Source organism: Canis aureus, chromosome 6 (genome assembly GCF_053574225.1).
Source record: "Canis aureus isolate CA01 chromosome 6, VMU_Caureus_v.1.0, whole genome shotgun sequence".
In the NCBI taxonomy this organism is placed as follows: domain Eukaryota; kingdom Metazoa; phylum Chordata; class Mammalia; order Carnivora; family Canidae; genus Canis; species Canis aureus.
Window position 1 is genome coordinate 1074589 of NC_135616.1, and position 23783 is coordinate 1098371.

The 23783-nt window shown below is 57.0% G+C and overlaps 1 protein-coding gene and 1 long non-coding RNA gene across 8 annotated transcripts in view; one reads left to right on the top strand and one right to left on the bottom strand.

The window, feature by feature from the left end:
- Positions 1-23783, top strand: part of CTIF (cap binding complex dependent translation initiation factor) — a 282695-nt gene that overhangs the window by 159041 nt on the left and 99871 nt on the right. The gene's annotated exons all lie outside the window — the stretch shown is intronic.
- Positions 17107-19371, bottom strand: LOC144315374 (uncharacterized). The gene is made up of 2 exons (XR_013381059.1): positions 17893-19371; positions 17107-17797 (listed from the first exon to the last, which is right to left on the bottom strand). It is a non-coding gene; the product is annotated as an uncharacterized LOC144315374 (long non-coding RNA).

The following is a 23783-nucleotide window of genomic DNA, read 5'->3' on the forward strand; positions in this document are numbered from 1 at the left end:
AATGCAGAACGGATGGACCTGAACAGACAGACAGAGAGGCAGACAGACAGACAGGCACAGCCTGGCCAGCTCTGTAGGTCCGTTGTAGGTGGGACACTCACACTTACCTACAGCTCTGAGGGGAGCTTAAAACTTACAGGCCCCAGGACATAACACCGCAGTGGTTTGGGGCCGAGTTACTGAGAAGCTTCCCCACACGCAGCTGCCGGAAAGAGTGTTTATTTCCGTTTTACAAATGAGGAAAGTAACTTGCACGGAGCAGTGAGGTTGCTGACGGGGCGCGTAACCTCAGTCATGGGCCTTCAGAGCCCCCCACCAGCGCCCCCCCCCCCCCCCCCGCGGGCCCTCCCCGCTGAGCTCCCTGGAGGCACGCCCCCTGCCCTCTGGCCTGCCCTCCCTCCCCTCCTGCACCTCTTTCCCGCCGCTGCCCCTGTGCTCCCTGCGCAGGACCCCTCCACCCGACTTTCACCCTCGGGGGCTCTCTCCTATTTTACAGTGTCCACCTGCAGCACGATCCACCTTGCCAAAGGTCCTTTTAGGCCTCTCTAATCCTCTTCCCTGACTTTCCCCACAGAGTGAGGCCTGGCGCACTCTAGTCCCCTGGCTCCCCTGGAGCAGGTGCAGCAGCTGAGGGATTGGGGGGCAGGTGGGAGGCCCCAGAACGTGCAGGACTCAGGTTCGGTTGTGTGGGGGAGGGCGAGCCCCCGCATCCTGAGCCACCTCCCGGGGTTTGCGTTAGCCACAGTCACCCCCTCCCTCAGGGGTACGCCAGCCCTCAAGCTGTCTTCACTCTGGTTTGCAGCTTATTTCAGGCTTTCCGTTTGTCAGGCTGGCACTGAACTCCAGGAAGGTGCGTGTGGACCCAAAACAAAGCTGAGGAACGTTTTGAGAAGGAAGAGAGTACGCTGTGGGGTTGCGGGTATGTTGGTCTGGTGGCTCAGCGGCCACAGTGAATGTGTTCCAGACTGGCTCAGTGCGTCAAGGAGCAGATGGCACAGGCTTGTCACCTTGGGCAGGAAACCTGGTGCCTCTGAGCCATGAGCTGCAGCCGTGGCTCAGTGAGGGGAGTGGGGAGCAGGGCAGGACAGGCGGAGGGCGGAATCCTGACTTTGCCCTGATGTTCTGGGAGTTTGGAGATGCTCAGTCAGGCTAGGGTAAGGAGCCGATTGCTGGGGTGTCTCTGGACAGGGCCCAGGAAGGCCGGCTCCCCTCCCCTCACAGTCCCCACCCTGCAACCCCGTCCTACCCCAGGACAGTAGGTAGGGCGTGTGGGGCACCCTTTCCTGGCTGGAGCACTAGTGTCTTGTTTACTGTGGTGCTTCTTCTGACACGACTCGGGGAAACCAGCTCCACCTCTTCATCCACTCCCTCTATTCCCAAGTGGTGCCCGTTACCCAGATTTACTGCTCTTGCATCCCGTCTAATGAACCGGGCTGTCCGTGGTCCGTCTGGCCTAAATGGGTAACCAGGGCAGGCCACTTTGCATTTTGTCTGAGTTAAGAGCATGATCTGGTGCTGAGAGTTTCTGGCACACTGAGAAACCAGTACAGGGATGGGCAGGTGGGAGAGACGGAGGGAGGGAGGATGGGTTGTATTTTCTGAAGACGGAATTTTTAGCTCCTAAAAGCCTAAAACCACCCCACTTTAGGCAAACATCCCTTGTGCCCCTACCGTCACCTTGTGGACGTCACATAATGTGAGGCACTGCAGCCAAATGTGTAGGTGGCCCCTCGAGTGTTCAGACTGCTCCAGACTGGGTTTGGGTCTGGTTGCTAGATAGGGAGCCTCAAAGGCATGTCTGCACCTCGATAACATAGGGCATCTATGTTCTAAGACTGTTCTGTGGTTTGAATGAGATGAAGCTCAGAAAACAGGAGCAGTGTCAAGGGGCTACACCGCACGAGGACCTCCTGCCCGTGTGTGAGGCTGTAGGGCACACGTCTGTGCACGGTTGTGTGTGTGCATGACTGCTCCAGGGATCCTGGCAATTACCATTTCCGAGGATCGCGCACTGGAAACGGAGCTTGGCCTGGACGTTTGTATTGGTTATCTACTGCTGTGTAACAAACTGCTCCAACATGCAGAGCTTTAAAACAACAAACATTTATGATCTCACATGATTTTCCAGGGTCAGGAATCCAGGAGCAGTTTCACTGGGTGTGGTTCTGGCTCAGAGTCCCTCTTGAGATCACGGTCAAGCTGTGGGCAAGAATTGTGATCGTCTGAAAGCTTGATTTGGATGGGCCAGAGGGTCCTCTTCCAAGCTCACTGACGTGGTTGTTGGCAAGCTGTAGTTCCTCGCTGGCTGTTGGCCGGAAGCTTCATTTCCTTGCAATGTGGGCCTCTCTGTAGGGTGCTCATGATAGGATGAGTGATCTGAGAGAGAGATGGAAAGAGAAGCTGTCATGCTTTTACAACCTAATCCCAAAAATGACATAGCATCCCTTCCACCATATTCGGTTGGTCGTACACATTGCCCCTGGTACAGTGCAGGAGGGGGCTAGACAAGCGCATGAGTCCCCACAGACAGGAAACATTGGCAGCTGTTTGTGTCTGTTTCTCATTCCTTTCTGTGCCACTGCTGTCCCCCACCCCCATCTCCCACTTTAAATGACCTACTAAAATCCACCAAGAGCTTTGAATGGCTTGCAGTGTTTTGTGTTGTCTCTTTTCTGGTTCAACCTCAAATCTTATTAAGAATGCCCTGTCCAGGCACCTGGGTGGCTCAGCAGTTGAGCATCTGCCTTCAGCCCAGGGCATGACCCCGGGGTCCTGGGATCAAGTCCCACATCGGGCTCCCTGCATGGAGCCTGCTTCTCCCTCTGCCTGCATCTCTGTCTGTGTGTGTGTGTGTGTGTGTGTGTGTCTTATGAATAAATAAATAAAATCTTTAAAAAAGAAAAGAAAAGAAAGAATGCCCTGTCCATGGCTCCTCTGTACAGTGGAACATGGGTGAGAGTATTTCCTACTTGGGGAAGGTGTCAAGCCAGAGGATGCTATTGTCTGAGCTTTGGAACATACGTATCCTCCGGGGGTCCAGCAGGTAGTTCCAGGAAAAGGGAACATTCCGAGATACACACTCGTACACTCACACTCAGACATCTGCTTATTTTCCCTTGAACTCTATAATCTCGGTGATCATAAAAGGTTGGACTTTAATTAGATGCATACTGAAGTACTTGAATCTGTCAGACACTGACAGGGAAGGCTGCCTTGTGTAGGAGAGAAAAGAATACAAGTCTATTTTTTAAAGATTTTATTTTTTTTATTTTTTATTATTTACTGATTTATTTATTCAAAGAGGCAGGGAGCAGGAGCAGGGCAAGGGGCAGAGGGAGAGAGAGTCTCAAGCAAACGCTGCGCTGAGCACACAGCCCAACGTGGGGCTCATTCTCACAATCCTGAGATCATGGCTTGATCATTGCAAGTAGAGAAGTCTCCTGCACTGTCCCTCCGAGCATCCCCGAAGCAGGCCTGGGAAGCAGATAAGACCCATGTAAGTGGCCTCATTGCAAGAATCGTGTTGAGGAGCCTAGGAGAGGCCACACGGCCTCCTCAAGACCTTGCAGGACTGGGTGAGAATATGCAGACGCTTTTCCACAGGATTCTGTGCCTTTGGCTCTACCGGGGGGGACCCGCACTTCTTCTATACCCACTCCAGAATCAAAAGTGATTTGGATTGTCTGCCTGTCTTGGGTAAGGGCTGTCCCACCTGGGATGGATGACCAGATACCATAGGGGTTCAGAATAGTGGCGAGAGGACAGGCATCCGTCAGAACTGGAAGCGTCTGGGTGGGTATGAGAAAAAGTTGCGAGGGAACCCTGGTGAAGGCCAAGAGAGGAGCCTCTGTAGTCTGTCCCTTCCCGTCTGCGGGCTCTCCTCCGTCAGAGGGCCTTCAGGAGGCCCTGGCTCCTGATGGGGTCATGGCATGGCGTGGTGATAGAGCCCTCTTTGCCCAGAGCTGCGCTCCCCAGTACGGTATAGCTGCGGTGGCTATTTAGGTTTCATTAAAACAAAGTAAAGTCAAAACTTGTTCTTCGGTCACAGAGGCCACTTTTCAAGTGCTCACTAGCTACACGCGCTGATGGTGACCATGTGGGCCAGGGCAGAGAGAGAGCATCTCCATCCTTGCAGAAGGCCCCCTCCCGGGGCCCGAGAGAGCCAGGCACACAGTGGCTGGGGGACGGGAGGGCTGAGGTAAGAGCCGTTCGAGGGTCTGGGCAGAGGGAAGAGGCCTAAAGAGCAGAAGGAAGAAGCAGAGAAAGAGAAGGAGGTGTTCCCTGAGCACAGATGGCCGCGGGGGTCAGCAGGGGTTGGCGCTCTTGAGGCCGGCTCTGGGAACGAGGACCGCTGCCTGCCCTCCGGGGTGCTGAAGCACGGCTGGAGGCACAGAATGATGCCCTGAGGAATGGCCTTCAGACCCTCTCTGTGGGCCAACAGGACCCTCGAGAGCTGAAGGGGTGGGGGGCATCACTGACAGGTGCACGCAGACCCACCTTGGGTGGGGTGACCCAGGGCACATCCTTGGGAACTGGGAGAGAAGCTGAGTCATGAAAACAAAGCATATAAACCAATAGAAGAAGGTCTCCTTAGTTTGATCAGGTTGGGGCCAGAATCCCGACAGTTCCCCCATCCACCCCCACCCCCCGCACTGTCCCTTTGTCCCCACTACTGTAAAGTCGTCACTGAAGCTGCTCCTTCTGGAATGCCTCCTGCCATGGGCATCCTGTCTGGGTCAGGGGTCAGTGAATGTATCCCGTAAAGAACCAATAGTAAAACAAACTTCATTCGCCAAAACAGATGGTGGGGGATTTGCCCCACAGGCGGTAGTTTGCAAATCTCTCATCTAGATTATCACAAATCCTCCACGAAGCCTGAAGAGAAGAAAACGAGTCTCTGTCATACAGCTGAGACCAAGGCGCAGCCAACGAGTCATGGTTCGCACTCTGCTCTCAAATGTCTCTTGGGACAAACCCAGGCCTCTGTGGCTAGAGCTCATGTCGCCCTTCCCTCCTCCCTGCTGAGAATGAGTGCCCGCCCAGGGTCCCGGCCCAGGCCAGAGGTGGCAGGAAAGCCAGAAGAGAGGTCCTGGGGGCACCAGGTGGTCTTGCCCCAGTCCCCAGCATGCTCTAGCCTTGAACACAGCACTGGATGTGACAGGTGCACATCTCAGGCTACCGTGCCAGTGAGTTGCTTGAGCTCAGTCTCATCAGCCTCCCACCCCTCTGCCTTAGAGTGGATGGAGGTCCCCAAGGATGCATTTGGAGGCTGCAGGAGATCTTTGCCAAAATGCTGCGATGGGAGACCTCAGGCTGCGGGGGACCTGGGAGCAGCCAGTGACGCCTGATGGGCAGCCACAGAACTTAGAAAGCTATAGGAAAAATAGACATCACGGGTCCCCTGCTTCCCTGAAATTTTTTAGGCCTGAGAAGGTGGAGGGGGAAGGAGAGGAAGGACAGCCTGTGGGGTGGCACAGGCAGGACAGGGCTTCCTCAGCAACAGGGCTGGCTAGCCCAGACCCATGCACAGCCAAGGCCTCCAGCATCCTCCCCACCACCCCCCATAGAAGCCTGCTGCAAAGACGTCTGCCCCCCCACTCCTGCAGCTGAGCCTCTTTGCAAAGCCCACAGCCAATAGCTAATGTCGTAGCCCCAAGCATCTTAGGGCAAAGAGGGGTGTCTTGCTCTTGGTGACCCCTTGCTGATCAGCCCCTTCTGGGCGCAAGTCTTCTCGTTCACCATCTGGAGTTCCTCTGGGTCACAGCGATGCCTCTTCTGCAGACCAGTATGGCCCTGCCAGCCTATGCTGTCCCTTGGGCGCCCTGCACACCAGGCACGCCCCAAGGAACAGGCCTGCCCAGTACCCTGCCTGCGTGTCCATCTCGAGTGCAGCCAAGAGGAGGTCCTGGCTCACACGAGCAGCCGCCTGGGGGTGTTAGTCCTCTGCGTACCCTCAGGAGAGGCACGGTGGACTTGCCCTAGATTTTCCATCTGCACGTTGACCATGTTAATCACCGTAGCATGAATGAAGATTATTTGGAGAGGTGCTGGGACTTGGCTGCCTGCGCATCCATCATTCGTGCAAATGCCTATTTGGGTCACAAATCCACGTTTCCTGTGTTCCCTGCAAGGGGGTAGCTGCCCTCCTGGGGGAGGTGGCATCCCAAGACCCTCGGACACCTTCTCAGGCCTGAGTCCGTCAAGACGGGGGGCTTGCAGATAAGGGAAGTTGGCAACAGGATAGGGGTCGTATTGAAGCCTCAGCTTGGTAGCCTAACGCTGTGCTTTAGTCCCGCCCACCTATCTGGGGAGTGGCGCCCCCATTAAATCCCTCAGATCCCATCCTTGCCCCCAGCCTCAGTGGTTGAAGCAGGAGCAACCGGGCTCTTGGCCAGCCACCCTCCTGGGGGAGTCTGCGGAGCGCAGGGTTAGGGGAAGGGCTCTCTGAGGCCGTGGGAGCCCTGCCCACGCCCCGGGAGCGCCTGCGGTCAGGTGGAAGAACCAGGAGCCTCTGACTGCCGGGGAGGGGGCATAGCAGCCCGGGGAAGTCCTTCCAGGTGGGTATTTACAATGCAGCTGGTGAAAGAAGTCTCCTTGGGTGCCAAGCCAAGCCAGCGGGTGCTCAGCCCACCTCAGGGTGGTTGGCCCAACCCCCCCTCCAGCCCCTGCCCCTCAGAAATCACAACCAGCCCAGCCCTTCTCCATGTCTCCCAGGGCTGGGTGTCAGAGAGAAGCTTCTCCTGGGTAAAGGCCTACTTCTCATCCTTTTTTTTTTTTTTTTTAAGATTTTATTTATTTGAGAGAAAAGAGAGAGAACGCGGGGGGAAAGGGGCAGAGGGAGAAGGAGAGAGAGAATCTCAAGCAGATGCCCCCTTGGGGTTGGAGCCAGACACAAGATTCGACCCCAGGACCTAGAGATCATGACCTGAGCCAAAGGCAGACGCTTAACAGACTCAGCCACCCAGGCGCCCCCGCTACTTCCCATCTTAAGACCTCTCTGTGCCTTAGCAGTGACCTTAACTCTGACAGAGGTGGATGGCATTTGGGATCCACTAAAAGGGATATTTGGAGAGAGAGCCAACCGTCTCCACAAGGCAGGGTCAGGTCTCAGCAAGGTCACTGGGGATTTTAGTTTCTTCAGATTCCACAGAGGCTGCTCCATGAGCCCCCAGCTCAAGTCCAGCGTGGGCTAGGTGAGGCTAAAAGGGAGGCTGGAGACCCCATTCCCTGTCCCCAAGGCCGGCAGGTGCGGAGACCTTCAAGGTTTCTCCTTCTCTTGGCGATGACCTCCCACAGAAATAGGTCAGGGCTGCCCCCCTGGAGCATGGCTGTGGTCAAAGAGATGATGTCAGCTTAGCTACATTAAAGTTATTCCAATCCCAGGACTCATTTATCTCCTGTTTCTCATCAGGGCAGCTTTCTAGGGCACAGAAAAGTTTCCTTTCTGAGGTGGAAGCATTGGCAGTGCTGGCCTCATGCACCCCGTGATCCCGGGGGGTGGGAGTCATCAACATCCCCCGCCAGGGAGATGAGTGGGACCAGAAAAGAGGGCTTTGGTGAGGAAGGGAGAGTCTGTCCGGCGCTTCTTGCAGGCCTGTGTTGGTACCAGGCATCTGCGCATACGGTCTAGTTAGAGGCAGAAGATGAAGATGCGCTGGACAGTGGCAGATAGAGACCGGCAGCCAGCTCAGTCAGCCGAACCTGCAACTCTTGATCTTGGGTCATGAGTTTGCATCCGGTGTTGGGCGTAGAGATTACTTAAAAAAAATATATGTTGAACAATTCACTTTGTAATGCGATTGTATGTATGTGCGTGTGTGTGGTATGCTTGTATGTGCAGGTATGTGTGTGTGTGCACGTGCACGTGTGTGTGTGTAGTAGTGCACGATGCAGGCTGTGGGCCCTGGGACTTCAGAAAAGGGAAAGATTTTTGGGGTTTCCGGCAGCAGCCACGAAGCCTTCCTGGAGGAGGTGCAACGCGATCAGTCCCTCCAGCAGGGCCGGGCAGAAGGAAGTACATCCCCGTAGGTGACTGAGCCAAGGCGAAGGTCCTGGGCTGGTGTTCAGGGACGGCAGGCGGAAGCAGCCTCACGATGGAGGACTCGGCCCAAGTGGAGAGCACAGGTCAGGGCGGCGGGCCCCCACGGAGAGCCCGGAAAGCCAGCACAGGGCACAGACCCTGTGCACCAAGGCCCAGCGGCCTCTGTGATGTGTTGCATACACTTGTCCAGGCAGTGAGTCTAGGACAGAAGGCAGCACTGACGCACGCGGTTGGAAGGCCTGAGGCACGCAGAGGGTGGTGCCAAGGACGGGCTCCACGGTGGAGAGAGGAAGGGGAAGAGACTGGGAGCTGGAAGAGAGGTGTTGACAGGCGACGGCCGGGCACAGACCGTCTCCCAGCGTCCAAGGGCCCCAGAGCCCAACTCCCATCCTTTTGGGCTTAGGTGTGCAGATGCCAGCTGGGGCTTAAGCTCCTCCACCGAGATGGGTCATACTGAGAATGTCTGCCAGGGACACTTAGGTCTGCTCAGTGGGGGCAGGTGCTCCCATTCCACCTGCCGTCCTCCCCAGGAGTGCCGGTCCAGGGCTCTGGGGCCAGAACAGGCTGTACCTCATGGGTGCCGTGGGGGAGCAAGGGACGATCCCAGGGGGAGGGCTGGGCTGCTGTATGTCGGAGGAAGAGGAGGAGTTGGAAAGGGCGCACCGGGGCGGTCCGGTGGTTATGAGGGACTCAGGCCTGGGAACGATCGCCACGAAGCCTTTCGCCCGCTTCTCCGCGCGGCGGCAACCACCCCTTCCCGGACTGTTAGGGAAACCTGTAATTACTGAGCTGGCCCCGGGTGGGAGCATTCAGGCCTCCTTGCGTTGCTTCCAAGAGTCAAGCCCCGGTCAGTGCAGACAGCGGGTTCGTCTCCGTGGTCCCCTCCGCATGGCTCCACGGGCTGTGGTCAGTGAGCCTGGTGATTGTGGATCTGGCATCTGGGTCTGGAAAGCTGACGGGCATGGGATGAGTGCTGGTGCCGCTCCAGGCTCTGCAGCCAGTGGCCCTCCTGACCTCCGCACACTCCAGGGGGCCCCTCAGCAGACCCCAGGGCATCCCCCGGGTCCCGGGCCCTCCCTGCCTCTAGCTGCAGCGAGCGGCAGTCAGAGCTGAGGATGAAAGCTGGGAGAACGTGCTTAGCCTGAGCGTGTGAGCACGGCTTACTGGGAAGCCCCACCCAGGCTGCAGCTTTGGGACGGCGCAGTTTTGCTCTTTCTATTTCTTTCCAGCGATTTTTCCTTTTGGCATATTTATTTTCTGGCTTCTTGCCTTCACATGTGCGCGTGGCGTTTGGTAGTATGGGGGGAGAAGGAGACACATAAAGGATGGGTGGCTCCAGATCTGAAGTCTTCTCCATGGAAGGGAGAATAAAAGCAATGCTATTGGTCTGGGAACTTTCTGGATCTGCACCGCCGCGGCCCGTGAGCCGCCCCCACCAGTCCCAGGCTCCAGACAGCACCCCTGCAAATGGTGATGGTGGCCCAGCCTCAGGCAGGAAGAGGGCAGGAGCCTCCCGTCAGGAGGGTCCACTGTGGGGGCTCGGCCTCAGCATCCCTGGGGGGGCACTCGGCCTTCTGCCATCCTGCCCGGTGGCCCAGTTACATGCTGTTCTGCTCAGATCCTGGCGCCCATGAACTCCCTGCATCTGTACGGCCCAGCTGGCTTCTTGCACTGAGCCCCTACCTTGTGAGCACGCTCCTACCTCCTGCTCACAGCTTGGTCTCCGTGACCCAGCCCCTGCTTCATGTCACCTGGCAGCCCTTTGCCCTGTGCAGACAAGCCAGTTATGGGGCTAAGGCCGTCACATGATGATACTCTTGTCCTCATCGCCTTCCCCTGAGGTCACTCTGCCCGGAACAGGTTCGGGTCAGCCTCCGCCCATGTTCTTGGAGAGCCAGAGCGTCCACTCCGAGGCCCATAGAGAACATCTTGTCCAGACTCCTCATTTGGCAGCAAGAACAGGGCTCCCTCAAGGTCAAACTCTTGACTGGAGTCCCCAGGTCCTGCCCTGAGACTTCTAGCAGACAAGGCCCCACTCAGCCTGTCTCAGGAATCAGGGAGTTCTGGAAATTCAAGATAGGGAGAAACCACAGAATAACCCATTCTCTTGTAGACTGTTCACACGGACCCCTAGGCACTGTTTGCCTCTTATCCAGAGAGCTGGCGCTTGCAAGGATTAAACCACCACGGTATAGACATTTCTTTAAAAAAATCAATACAAATGGCGGGGAGAACACCCTCCAAAAAATAAAAAGCAGAAAGGAGAGACTTTAAATAATAGTAACCAGGAAAAAAGCAAAGTAGGAGAAGTATACATAGTACGCTGCTGTTCCTCCCTGAAAAGGCAGATAGGAGTATACGTTCGTCTTCACGCAGATTAAAGATGCTGAATGGATGAATGAACCATAAAACTAATAAAGTGGTTGTTTACAGAGGCAAAAATGAGGAGAGAAATAGGAAGTTTCCTCATTTTGCAGACTTGACTTGGGAACTGTGTAAATGTTTTACGTGATCACAAATAAAAACCTAACTAAAATAAAAGGGAACCTTTTTGCTGTGCCTAAGGGAGCTCCTGGGGGCCCCTGATCCTCCAGCCTCCTTGGCATCGTGACTGGACCTCTGCCCTCCCTGTGGCCCCCCTGGCTCAGGCAACACAGCTCCATTCTTGCAGCTCCTGAGACCAAATGCTTTGGAGACACCCTTGGCTGCTCCCTGCCTCCGACCCACATCTAGCGCATCCACAATTCCGGCCACCCCTACCTTCAAAATCCAAAATCCAAAATCCACCTGCCCCTGTGGCCCAGGACACCACTGGCTCTCGTCTGGTTTGTTCTTATAACCTCCTTGGTCTCCCAAATTGTCTTTTCAAATGTCATTTCTTTACTGAGAATCCTTCAGTAGTTCCCCTGTTTTACTTAACGTGAAGGCCAAACCCCTTTGAGTGGGGTCTGCAAGGCCCCAGATGACCTGGTTCCCATGACACCTGACCTCATCATCTATCGTCCCCCTCACACTCTGCCCTCCAGCTGCCCCACAACCTTCTTGGGGGCTTCGAGCATGCCGGCAAGCTCCTACCTCAGGCCTTTGCACTTGCTGTACCTGGATTACTCCCCGCCCCCCTGGATACTTACAGGACTCCTCCCCCACCTCTTTGCTTCGTGGCACCATTTTGGTGAGACCTGACCTGGTACAACGGTCTCGCATAGATGCTCCCATCCCACACCAGCACTCCTAGTCCCCCTTCCTGGCTTCATGGCCTCCATAGAACTTAACACATCTTTGTGTTGTGCAGGATGCATTTCTTGTACTTCCTGTGTCTTTCTCCCCACTAGAAGATGAGCTCCATGACAACAGGGCTATCCCATTACTCCCGGCCACATCCCAGGGCCCGGCAGATAGTAGATCCTTGGTAAACACTGAGGACAGGGAGGTAGCCAGTCCGCCCTGGGGTTCAGACTTTGTCCTCCTGGCATCTTGGGCCTCTGTTCTGGTCCTGCCAGCCTTGGAGCTCCTCCCCCAGCACAGGCCTCGCGGCCGTGGCCCAGAAATTAACCTGTGAGACAGACCCAAGAGAGACTAGGATCAGTGTGTCGTTTGACACAGAAAGAAATGTCGGTTCCCAGAGTCCAGACTGGGCCTTTGTTCGGAGGGCTTGGGCCTGGGTCATTGAGCAGCAGCTGGTGGATGGACAGTGGCCGCAGACGTTCGGCCTCAGGCAAGATATTGGATGAGGGTCCTAGCCCCCGTGCAGACCTCTCTCGGCGGGTGAAGTCCAAGTCGGGTCAGATTGCCACAGACCAGGATCCTTGACGCGTCGTTCCAGTGCTGGCTGTGGGGGGCTTGGCCATGGGTTGACGCGGAGTTTGCAGGGTGTCGCTGCGCCTGCTTGACTCGACCTCCAGCAACAGGGGAGAGCTGGGTGCTGCTGGGTGCAAGCCCCTCCCCGAAGCATCTCTGCCTTTCTCACCTCATGACAATGTGGTGGAAAGATCACTGGGCTGGGAGTCAGGGCCTGGGTAGACCATCCCCGTCCCTAAGTCATGGCAGGAGCTTGATCTGGCCACCGGATCGTTGGAGCCTCCACTGCTTCACGGTCAGACAGGGGGGACTGGGTCTCCTGGTCTCTAACTGGGGCGGTAGGGGCAGGGGCACGGGGAGCAGGGGTGAGTGTTCCCTGGGCTGGTGCACTGTTAGCACAGAAAGGCTAACCCTCCCTCCCAGGCAAACCTGGGTCACCCCATGTCCTCCCATGTCTGGGCACGTGACACTAAAATCCCTTGGTGTCATCACCAGGATAGTGTTAATGACTCGTCGCCCTTCCCAACAGCAGTGGGGACCCAACAGACGTGGCTCCTCCTGGTTCGGGAGCCTTTGGAACAGGCCAGAGGGAATGGGGCGGTGGGGGGTGGGGCAGTCAGTATAAGGGAAAGTGGATGATGGAAGGAGACAGCGGTGTCTGGAGGGACAGGTGTAACCCCGAGCTGCGTGCCAAGCGAGCTCGCGCAGTGTGTGGCCTGCGACACGTCCAGGAGAGCCGGACTCCGGCCCCACGTCCCTGGGGTTGGCGGCACGCTGTGGGAGGGACCGTGGTCCACCCTGCTCTGACCCCGGCCCACCCCTCCTCATCCTTGGTTGGCCTGCGAACTAACGTCCGGTCCGTCCTGCCCTCCCCATGCAACAGTTAGCACTGCTCAGGGCAGCCGGGCCGAGGCCTGTCGCTGCCCCTCGCCCGCTGCACGGGCGGCCTCCGAAACGGCGGTCAGCCCCGAGCCGCAGAGGCCCCGAGCCCTGAGGGGCACAGCGCTGCCACTGCGACAGTTCCCAGCTTCACAGGTGCCTTTGGTTGGCTCTTCCAGGGAGGGCGCTGCACCAGTCACGCCAATTGCTGGAGCAGAGGCGTCTGTCCTCCCCTCGCCGCCGCCCTGTCCTGCCCCACGTGTCCGCCCAGCCAGCTGCGGTGGCCCCGTGCTTCCTGCTGACGCGCCACAAGCCCAACAGGCCTGCCTCCATGTCTAGTAGATTCTTAGAGAACGAGTCCTGTGTGTGAAGGGCTTCGCTGTCATCCATGCACACGGCACGACCGCCCTTTGAGGCGGGTCCCCTCATATCTGCATTTCACAAGCAAAGAAACTGAGACACAGGGGTTCACCGGAGTCACACGGCGACACGGAGGCACGGCCAGGACGAAAATTCAGGCGGGCTGCTGCAGGCCCCCCCCAGGACAGCTGGGGAGCTCCTCACCACCGCCCTCCCGGCGACCAGCGATCCCACTGCTCCCTGGCTTGGCCGCCGCCACCCCGGCCCCCACCCCAACCCCGACCCAGCTCTGACGCTTTGACAAGACTTGCAGCCAAACCAAGGTTCCTGCTCCTCCCCTGCCGTCAGCACAAGAGCCCCCAAAGCTAGCCCCGCCCCGACTTTCCAGAATCTTCCGGCTGCCCCGCCCTCACTGCCCAGGCGCCCTGAGTCACAGTCAGCCAGACCACGGCCCAGGCCTTCCTGCGGGGCCGCTCATCACCCTCCTAGAAATCCCACCCGTGCTGAGTGCGTGCTCATCCCGGACCCCACCCTGGGGGGGCTTCCTCTGCTTCCCCGGGGCACTTTCAGCAGGACGACAGGGGAGGAAGGGCTTCAGGGCCACTGGCCAGTTGTGGCTACTCGGGTCATTGCCTTGGCCTGCCCTGACTGTTCCTCTGTGTCCCCGGGGAGCCGAGAAGGTCCAGCTTTCGGAAGGAGTGGGCTGCACCCCCCGCACCTCTCTCCCACAGTGGTCGGTTCGTGGCCATCCGGAGGCAGCCAGGATCAGACCCTTAAAAAATCATTAACAGGCTGTGGAAACATGAGGACGTTAGAGCTTAACGCGTCTCTAGAAATCTCGCCTCCTCGGCCCCTCCGCCAAGGGTGAGGGATCACCTGGGCTCCGCCCGGCTTCCTACGCTCTGGCTGTGTGACCTGGGCAAGTGACCTCACGTCTCCAGGCCCGTTTTGTCAGCTGTCCAACGAGGGTGGCAACGTGGCTGGCTCCCCCGCAGGTGCAGATGTTTGAACACATGGATCTGTGTCCTTAGAACCGGCCCTTGGACCCAGAACATACCGTCCAAATGTCATTGCTGTTGCTACGGTTGTTAGTATTAGAAAAGAGAACCGGAGCTCAGCGAGGTACTTCCAGGGACCTGGTGGCACACAGCCGGCAGCCAGGAGCACGGAGCCCAGAGGCCCAGCTGTGGGGCCGGCCCTCCAGCCGCGTTGCCCCCCCTCCTCTGTTAGGCCATTTCAGGCAATGGGTTATCAGTGCGCCACGAGGCCGCCAGGAGTGAAAATGTGAATCCAACCCCCCAGGCCCTGTTGTGCCCAAGGTTGCGAATCCGAGAAACCGCCGAGGAGCCGACACCGATGCAAACCCACGAGGGTTTATTTACAAGCTCGAGCTTGGGTCCAAGTGCACTCGACGCAGCGGAGCAGGGACTTGGACCCCAAGGCTAAGAGGCGTAGCAGCTTTATAGGGGCCAGTGGCCCATGGGATACGCAGAAAGTTGCACAGTCCTGTCGGTCCACACGCAGGTGGCCGATTGAATTACACCTTACCCTATAGGATCCACTTGAGCTGGCCTATTACTTTGGTCAGAATCAGCACAGTTTTGGGGGGCACAAAGCAGGGTTACATTGTTTTGAGCCGATTTCCGATTAGGGTGTGCCCAGCGGCTCGACTAGGGTGGGGCAGCGCCTTAAGCAATAAGCAGGTCATGTGGGGTCATACAGGAGGTGGCGGGTGCAGCACAAAATGGAGTTAGTCCTGCTCTGCTTGTCCAGGGGTGGGGGATTTTTGTTAAATTTCCTGGGTCCCACAGCCCAGCCCAGAGGATCCCCTAGCCTGGCCACACAGCCCCCACCTGCCTGTCAACCACATCGCTTCCCCTCCTGACTGGAGCCGGGAGCTGGAGGCCCACCTTGCTTTCCCACCTCAAAGGAATGGCCTTGCCGAGCTGTACTGAGTGACACTGTCCCTCAGCCGCCCTCCTCTCTGCCTCACCTGCCCTCAGGCCAGGCTCACCCCTGAAGGGAAGGCTGCTGGGTCCCAGACCCCTGAGGCCTGACTCCCAGGCCGCTGAGACACCCTCCGAGCCCCCCATCCCACAACCCTGCAGGGAGAACATAACCGTCCTTCTCCAGGGGATCATGATACTTCCTGCAGTGACTCTGGCAGGAGCAGAACAAGAAGGGGCCCCCACCTACCCCCCAGGAATGAGCTGTGCACACAGGCTCTCAACACAGGGATGTTTGCCACCAACCCGGGAAGAGGTCCTAGGGCCAGGTGACCCGGATGGATCCCCCAATGGGCATGCTCGAGACCAGTGGGGAGAAGTGTGGGAGGGTGTGACAATGGGTGTCAGGGATGAGAAAGGCACACAGCTAGATCGCCAGTGGATTTCAAGGCTTTGAGACTTCCCCTGCCAAAGAGCCGTCACCCTTCTGAATACCCCACACAGGGACTGTCAACCCCAGGTGGCATGGAAGGGGCCCAGCTTGCCGTGGACCCCTGTGCCTGCAGAGGAGCTGTCTTCTGGGCTCAGGCCTCCTAGCCGCACACACAGGGGCAAGAGCGCTGCTCCTGGAGTCCCGACTTGCCACAGCACCTGTTCCCCCAGTGCAGCTACAGCAGCAGAGGTGAGGGCTCCTTTCCAGCCCTTGCTGTGGGTCAGGCACTGGGCCAAGGGGAGCTTAGTTAACCATCAGCCTTTATGCAGTACCCCCTTGTCATCATTCCCCCATTTTACAAATTGGAAACTAAGGCACAAGCCAATAAGAAAGAGCCTTGCCCAGGGTTACCCAGCTGGGGGGTGACAGGGCCCTGGTTTGAGCCCAGGCCTGGGGGGGCTCCAGGGTCAAGCTTTTACTTCCATGCCAGAAGTATCTTTTCACCCTGAAGGCGAAACTGCCCAGCAAGAGCCCCTGCCCACAGTGTGGAGTGAGTGCCTGGTGTGATGGAGATGGGTGAAGCACACCCAGGCCCCCCCGCCCCCGCCCCAGCCAATCCATCATCCAGCAGCCCCGGGAGCCACTTTGGTGGTTTTGACCATTACGCAGTTTGAAATTATTTTTACTCTTAGCCAAATATTTAATTTTTGCCTGTAATGGACAGTTGGTTAATGGCAGGAAGCATTAAAGAACACTGATAATAAAAGGCCGGTTCATGAGGAACAAACAAGTGGTAATAATTCTGCACATTTGCCTCGGGTGCTCTGCCCAGATCTGGAGTCCCCTTCGTCTGGTCCGAGTCCCTGGGCAGCAGCTCCTGCTGCGGCGGAGGCTTCCAGCCCCTGTCCCGGAGGAACTGAGACCCACCACACTCTGGACCTGCTACTTGGGCAAAAGTGATTGCACGTGAAGACTTCCTGAAGCTTCTCGGATCTCGCCATTTAGGAAAAAAACAAAAAACAAAACAAAACAAAACAAAAACAAAAAAAAGGAAAAAAACAAGGAAATTACAAAAACCAAGCGGATGATTTTTATTTTAAACAAACGTGAAATTCACGAATCCCAAACGTTGGGGCCACGAGATCAGTCTTTGCCTTTTGTTTCTTTTTCTGCCTTGTATAGTCAAACGCGAGCCTCCATGTTAGCGGGTCTCTGGTGCCAAAGCCACAATGTGATGGTAGGATGTCATCTTGAAACGTCTTTGTAGGAAGTCGTGCTTTTGTCTTCATAGCTCATTGATAATGAATGAAGGAGAAAGGCATCACTTGGTAAGTGAGGAAAGGTCACGTTTTGCCTTTATTCGCGTATGTTCTTATTAAACGTGAACCTTATACTTTACTCCCAGTAACATACAAAGACCATGTTTTAAGGGGCACCTGGGTGGCGCCGTCCGTGAGCAACCAACTCCTGGTTTGGGCTCAGGTCGTGAACTCGGGGTTGTGAGATCAAGTCCCATGGCGGGGGCTCCGCGCTCAGCACAGAGTCTACTTGAGATTCTCCCTCTCCCTCTACCCCTCCCACTGTGCACGCGTGCTCGATCTCTCTTTCTCTCTCTCTCTCTCTCTCTCAAATCTTTCTCGAAAACACGATTTGCATAAAATAACTTATTTATTGTAGACTGTCAAAAATAACAAAATACCCTCTAAGCTCCTAAGGATATTAGCAACGTGAAATATTCCCATGAGACAAGTTCTCAAAGCTAAAGAGCTGAGGAAGGCTGCAGCGACTCCACTGAACTGCCTCAGTTCCCACGGGTGTGAAAAATAAGAAACATAAAAATATAACCTTTTCCCCCACTCGCTGAGGGACTAGATCTCCTGGTGGGTGATCTCCAGGCCCACCCGGAGCAACAGAGCCTTGCTTTGAGCAGCTTGATGCTGCAAGTTCATCCAAAAGGGCAGATGCACGTGTTGATGATGGTTTGTGGAGTGCCCTGGGGTTAGGAGTTGGGCTGCCCAGCACACCGTGCCCAGATGCCCGGCTGCACTTGGCAATCCCTCTGGGTCCCCAGGACAAACGTGCAGGGCGCTCTGCCGTCACCTGGGCCGGGCCGTCCCTATGGTGAGGAGGGGGGCCCCACGGCTCTGTCTGCTGCTGCGGAGGGGTCTCTGCGGCCAGATTCAGGGGCTTTCATGTTACTTCCCAGGCTTGTTAGAGATGAAACCCACTGAAGACGAATCGCCACCATCTGTTAGCCGCGTCTCATGATTGTTCTAGAATGCCCTCTAACCAGCTCCTGCTCCTGGTTTGAAAATGTCGGCCTTGACAATGTTTCTGACTCTGAAAGGTGGCAAGAATCATACAAAGAACTGTCATTATACCACAGGGGCTTCCCCCCACCACCGCCCACCCCCGGATACCTAGCTTTTCCTGACCTGTGGGAGAGCAACTTGCCTGATTACAGCTGGGCACATCATAGGGCGCTGCTTTATGAAGACATTTCTTTCTGTCTCTGCAGGACAATAATAAGAATCAGGATATCAGCATAGACTGGATGCTGTTACCCACAGGCCTTGGTCGTTCTTCTCCAATGATCCTAGATCCTGGGTTACTTTCCATCATCGTGTCTCTTTAAGTGTCTTTTTTTTTTTTTTAATATAGGGACGGTTCCTAAGTCTTTGAGTTTTGTGACATTGATTTAAAAAAAAAAAAAAAAAAAAAAAAAGACCAGTTATTTTTGTAGAAGGTCCCTCATGTGGGATTTCTCTGGTACCTCCTCAGGTTCCAGGCACGTGAGTGATGGTGTGTCCTTCTCAGGGCAGGAGACCAGAGGACTCGGGCTGTCCTGTCGCCCGTAACCCGTGGTGTTAACTTTGATTGCTGGGTTAAAGGCAGTGTCTGCCCAGCTTCCCCACTGTGAAATTACGGGTTTTCCCTTTGTCATTAAGCAGGGGTTGTGGGGAGATAGTTGGAGACTGTGCCAATATTCTGTTTTCCCTCAAACTTTCATCCACTGGCCTCCAGTGATGATTCTTGCCTGAAACAATTATCATTGTGATGTTTGCCAAATGATTTCCTAATTCCATCATTCTTCCTCACTTTACTGGTTGACTTCTGTGGTCGGGGTGGGGGGAGTCTCTGATTGATTTTTAAACTCACTACTCTGGGGCTCCTGGGGGCTCAGTTGGTTAAGCGTCTGCCTTGGGCTCCGGTCATGATCCCCATGTTCCGTGGTCAAGCCCCGCATAGGGGTCCCTGTGCCACGTTGAGTCTGCTTCTCCCTCTCCCTCTACATACACACTCTCTCTCTCTCTCTCAAATAAATAAATAGAATCTTTTTTTAAAAAATAAACAAAAAACAGACTTGCTACTCTAAACCTCAAGATGCCCTGCCTTTGGGAGCTAGGGGAGGTCAGGCCTCATCAGCCACCTGGCTGTCCTGCATGTGTGAACCCAATGCCGGTGGAGAGGTGTTTAATGTGAAAGCCGTCAGCACCCAGTTACCAATACCTAGTGCTCTGGAACATTCTGGCCCAAGAACCCATCTGTGGGGCAGCTGTGTCCTCGCCCAGCTGGCGGTGGTTGGGGACCGTGTCTAGCGGCCCTCCCTGTCCCATAAGTTCTGACTTGTCAGTCCTTCCGGCCCCATAGCTGAGAACTGGGGCTGGAGCGAGGCCCTCCTCTGGGGACCTCCATGGCACACCCCACACTCCGTCTCCTTCCAGGACAGAGAGACAGCCCTTCGGGGACAGAGCAGACCCTGGGTAACAAGGTGTGAGGGAGGACGAGGCCCCAGGAGGGCGGCCTGGGGAGTGGGGCAGGTGGTCCCGCCAGGAGTGTCCCCCACCCAGAGCCCTGTGCAGCCCTGCTTCTTGTGGGAGAGCACTTCCCCCCACCTTTCTCACCTCCCTGCACCTCCCTGTACCTCCCTGCACCTTCCCTACCTCCCTCCACCTCCCTGCACCTCTCTCTACCTCCCTGCACCTCCCTGTACCTCCCTGCACCTTCCCCACCTCCCTCCACCTCCCTCCACCTTCCCCACCTCCCTGCACCTTTCCCACCTCCCTCCACCTCCCTGCACCTCCCTCTACCTCCCTGCACCTCCCTGTACCTCCCTGCACCTCCCTCCACCTCCCTCTACCTACTTCCACCTCCCTGTACCTTTCCCACCTCCCTCCACCTTCCCAACCTCCCTGCACCTCCCTGCACCTTCCCCACCTCCCTTCATCTCCCTCCCTGGGCCCCCTCCTAGGGTGGGCTGAGGCAGAGTGGGGGCGGGGGGCAGGAAGGACAGCCAGCAAGGTCTATCACCCAGCCCTGTGGACCTGCCTCTCCGCTCAGCGTCTCTCCTGTGTGTCCCAGTCCCACTCGATTGATAAAACAAATGAGGGGTGGGGAGGTGTGACTTGCGTGAGACTACCTAGCTAGGTGTGGGTGAAATCAGAGGACGCCCAGTGGGCCCTGTTCCCAGCCTGTGTGTCGCTGCATCATGCTGCCCCCCCAAGTGAGGACTCCTGATACCCAGGGGGCCTCCTGGAGGAGGTGCTGAGGGCAGAACAGGCAGCTTAGGGAGAGGAGGTCTCCACAGCTATTGGTCAGTGATTGGACACTTCCTGTGAGGGGGAGCTCACTAAATCTCCAGGCAGCCCCTGTCACTGTGGGGCAGCTTTCCGCGCAAGGAAGTGTGTCCGTTAGGAGTGCTCAGGCCATGTCCCTGGGCTTCTGTCCCCCGTGGTTCAGAAAGGCTCAGCAGTTGCTCACACCTGAGGTTTAGAAAGTCTTAGGAGACCCTCTGTGCCTCCCCCTCCCTCTGTCCCACCTACTGCAGTTCGAGGGCTGTTTCACGGCCCCCGTGGATGTGGAGAAGTGGCCCTGATGGACGACTGGTTCCTGAGTGTGCTCCAAAATCGGCACATGGGGTGACCGAGGGCCTGTGGGGCCAGCTGTGGTGGGTGCTGACAGCCAGGCGCTCACCGGGGAGTAAACGAGCCATTGGAGGTGGCCTCTCAGCCTGCAGGTCCCCCGTCAGGCAGTATTTCTCTTGGGAGGTGACCGTGTGAGTATTTGGTAGTCAAGAAGTCCATCCTGCAAGGTCAGTTCGGGGATGAGTCCTTAGAGCCAGAATTGGCGCAAAAGCCAGAGGCTGGACATCTTAGGGCTCCTGACACTTGGCATGGCGCACATCCTCGGCTCTCCCACCTGCGCCACGATGTGCTCACCTTCATCCCCTCCTCCAAGTACCTGACGGATTCCTGCTGTGCTTGGCAAACCCACAGCATGTGGTCCTCCCCAGCAAACACCAATATATGCCCTCTACACCCTCGGCTCCTTTACAACTCCGAGCACCCAGGCGAGGGGGACTCTGTGCCCACCTTACACATGAAGCACAGGCCCAGAGAGGTGAAGGTACTTGCCCCGTGCTGTGCAGCCGTGAGCAGAGCCAGGATCTGAACCCGGGCATCTGGCTCCCTGGTCCACACTTTGAACAACAGCAACAGGTTGCCTCTTGGGAAATGCCCCGAGAGTCTGCGTTGAGCGCTGTCCGTGGCCAGGCTGTGAGGGGCCGTGAAAGAGGGGGCACAGGGTACCAGCCCACACCCCTCGCTGGGCCTCCTCTGCTCGTCCGGAGCAGTGGGCAGGAGCCAGCAAACTCTGCAGCCTCCAAAAGGGTGGCTGGGGCAGGTTCTGCTTCCCGGCGCGGCGTCCTGGGCCCAGCCTGTTTGGCGGCAGGTAGTTAGAGCCGGACGCCTGGAGGGCGCGGTTGGGGCTCGACCAGCGTTCCTGCCTGACATGCCAGCCTCTGAGGGCACGCCCGGGGTCCACAGGCCCGCCTGCAGGACGCAGGGGCGCGGGCCTTCTGCTGGAAACTCTCCGCCGGGACAGCCGCGTGCTCTTCCCATGACATCACGCTGCCTACGAACATCTGAGGCCAAGGATTCTTGGAATGCCTGATTCACGCTGGAACAAAAATAATACCTCGCATTTATAATGTGCTTTTTGTTCTCCAAATGCTCTCCTGGCCTTGATGGTGCTGAAATTTCTGACCAGCCTGGTGACCCGGGCAGGAATGCAGAGGAGGTGGGGTTTGAGGATTCCCATTCTGCAGGTGGGAACAGTGAGCCCTGAGGAGTCCGGGCTGAGCAGGGCTGGCCAAGGGCCCTGGATTCCCGGGGTGTTGGCAGCAGCACCTCAGCAATGCCTGTGCAGTTGAGTGAGACTCGGGGCCCCTGCGGCTATCCCCCAGGGAAAGCCACTTCTCTGTGGCTTTCTGGGCTGCCCCAAGATGGAAGAAGGTGGCAAGAGCCTGCAGCTCCTGCTTCCCTCCCCGGGCACAGCCATGAAGTGGGCTCCATGGTCCCCACCCCGGAATGGGCAGACCGGTGGGGGAAAGGACTGTTCCCAGCTCGCATGGAAACCCGAGGGCCACACGTGGCTTCTGTGGTTTTCCCCAGACGCGCTGGAGCCAAGGCTGGAAGCCGGATTTCCAAACCTCGACTCGGGCACCATCCAGAGCCCTCCCAGGCTCTCCCCTCCCACGGGCCTCAGCTTCCCTGTTCCCAGTGGCCTTGGCTCGGCCTTTGGCCTCTGCTTCTGCGTATCTAGCCTGTGTCCGCCTTGTGCCGCCAGCCCTCCATCCCTCCCCGCTCCGGCCTTGGCCAACACTGGAGAGCCTCTGGATTTGCATTTGGATTTCAGGGGCTCAGCAGGGACTCAGGCTGCCCCCGGCCCTCAGGACCCTCCATCAAGCCTCAAAACTGCGAGGCCAGAGAGCGTGGTCAGGGAGGGCACACATGCTGAGACCAGACCGCCTAGATTTATACCCAGGCTCTACCTCTTGCGAGCCATGTGGCCTTGGACAGGTTCTTGCCTTCTCTGTGCCTCCTGACCTCTCTGTAAAAAGGGGTTAATGGTAGTGCCTCCCTCTTTGGGGGCAGCGGAAGTCCTGCCCAGTGCACAGCTGGTGCTTCATATGTGTTGGCATGTTTTTATTACCGTTACTCTGTGTCCTTGTCACCGCACCGTCCCCTGTGTCAGGGCGTCTGTGGGCAGCAAGGGCTGCGGTGGGTTCAACCTTCACCGGCCCATCCCGAAACTCTCAGTAGTGTTGGAACGAGAGGCCTGCTTTGTCCTGTTGCACATGGTCCCACATGTTATGAGTCTGTCCTGCGTCTGTGACCCGGCTGCCACAGAGCTGGTGCTACTCTCTGTTTCCTTTCCTTCATGACTCTTGTCCCTGGTTGCAGCCAAATAACCTGTTTCTGTGGTTTATGGATTAGCGACTGTCTCTGCACATGGAGCCTAAGTGCTACAGGGGCATAGCCGTGGGTCAGAGTCATCACCAAGCCCCCAGGCCGTGGCATGCATGGGGCGGGGGCGGGGGGGCTTCCTGGAGGCATGCATGAGTGCCCAGCTCCAGCCAGACCCCGAGGGATGGACAGAGAGAGTTCCACCCCATCCGAAAGAAGGGGATACTTCCAAGGCCTGCAAGAAGAACACATGAGGCTGTGCAGGGGTGTAGACGGGGAATCAGGCCATAATGCCATCAAGAGTCAGAAGGACAGGGAAGAGGCCTTAGGGAGCTGGGGAAGGCTGCTGGGCAGGGCCTTGGGGCAATGATGGGATCAGGAGATGCATTTGGCTGCTCTTGGTGGACAGCACAACCATTGTCACCCATAGCCCCGGCTCCCCTGGTGTTCCAGGAGCTCTGCCCAGGGCGGGCAAGCCCACTGACACCTCTGATCACCCCACACTCACAGCACGATCTCAGAACATGTTTAATTCATGAGGTGATAGGGCCCCCCGGGTGGTTCAGCAGTTGAGCCTCTGCCTTTGGCCCAGGGTGTGACCCCAGAGTCCTGGGATCGAGTCCCATGTCGGGCTCCCTGTGACAAGCCTGCTTCTCCCTCTGCCTGTGTCTCTGCCTCTCTGTGTATCTCATGAATAAATAAGACCTTTACAAAAAAATTAATGAAGCAGCCTTCCCTCCCATCATGGTTTGCTCATGCGTTCTATGATTGGAAGAGTCTCTTCTCTGCCTTTGGGGGCAGGGGGTAGAGGCACCACTCGGACCCTCTTGTTTCCACCCCAGAGCATCCCGTGGGCCACATAAAAGTCAGGTTTCCGGCTTTCGATCCGTGGCAGTGGCCAACCGGACTTCTGACGCAAACCTTTGCCTTGGCTGGCCGAGGCCTCAGTCCTGAATTATTTTCTTCCCAACTGTGCGCACAAGGAGAGTCCCACAGGTGTGGGAGCGGGGGAGCCCGGAGCCTGGCTGGCCGTCCGAGGCAGCGGGAGTGTTCCCGAAGCACACAGGCGCCGTCCTCCA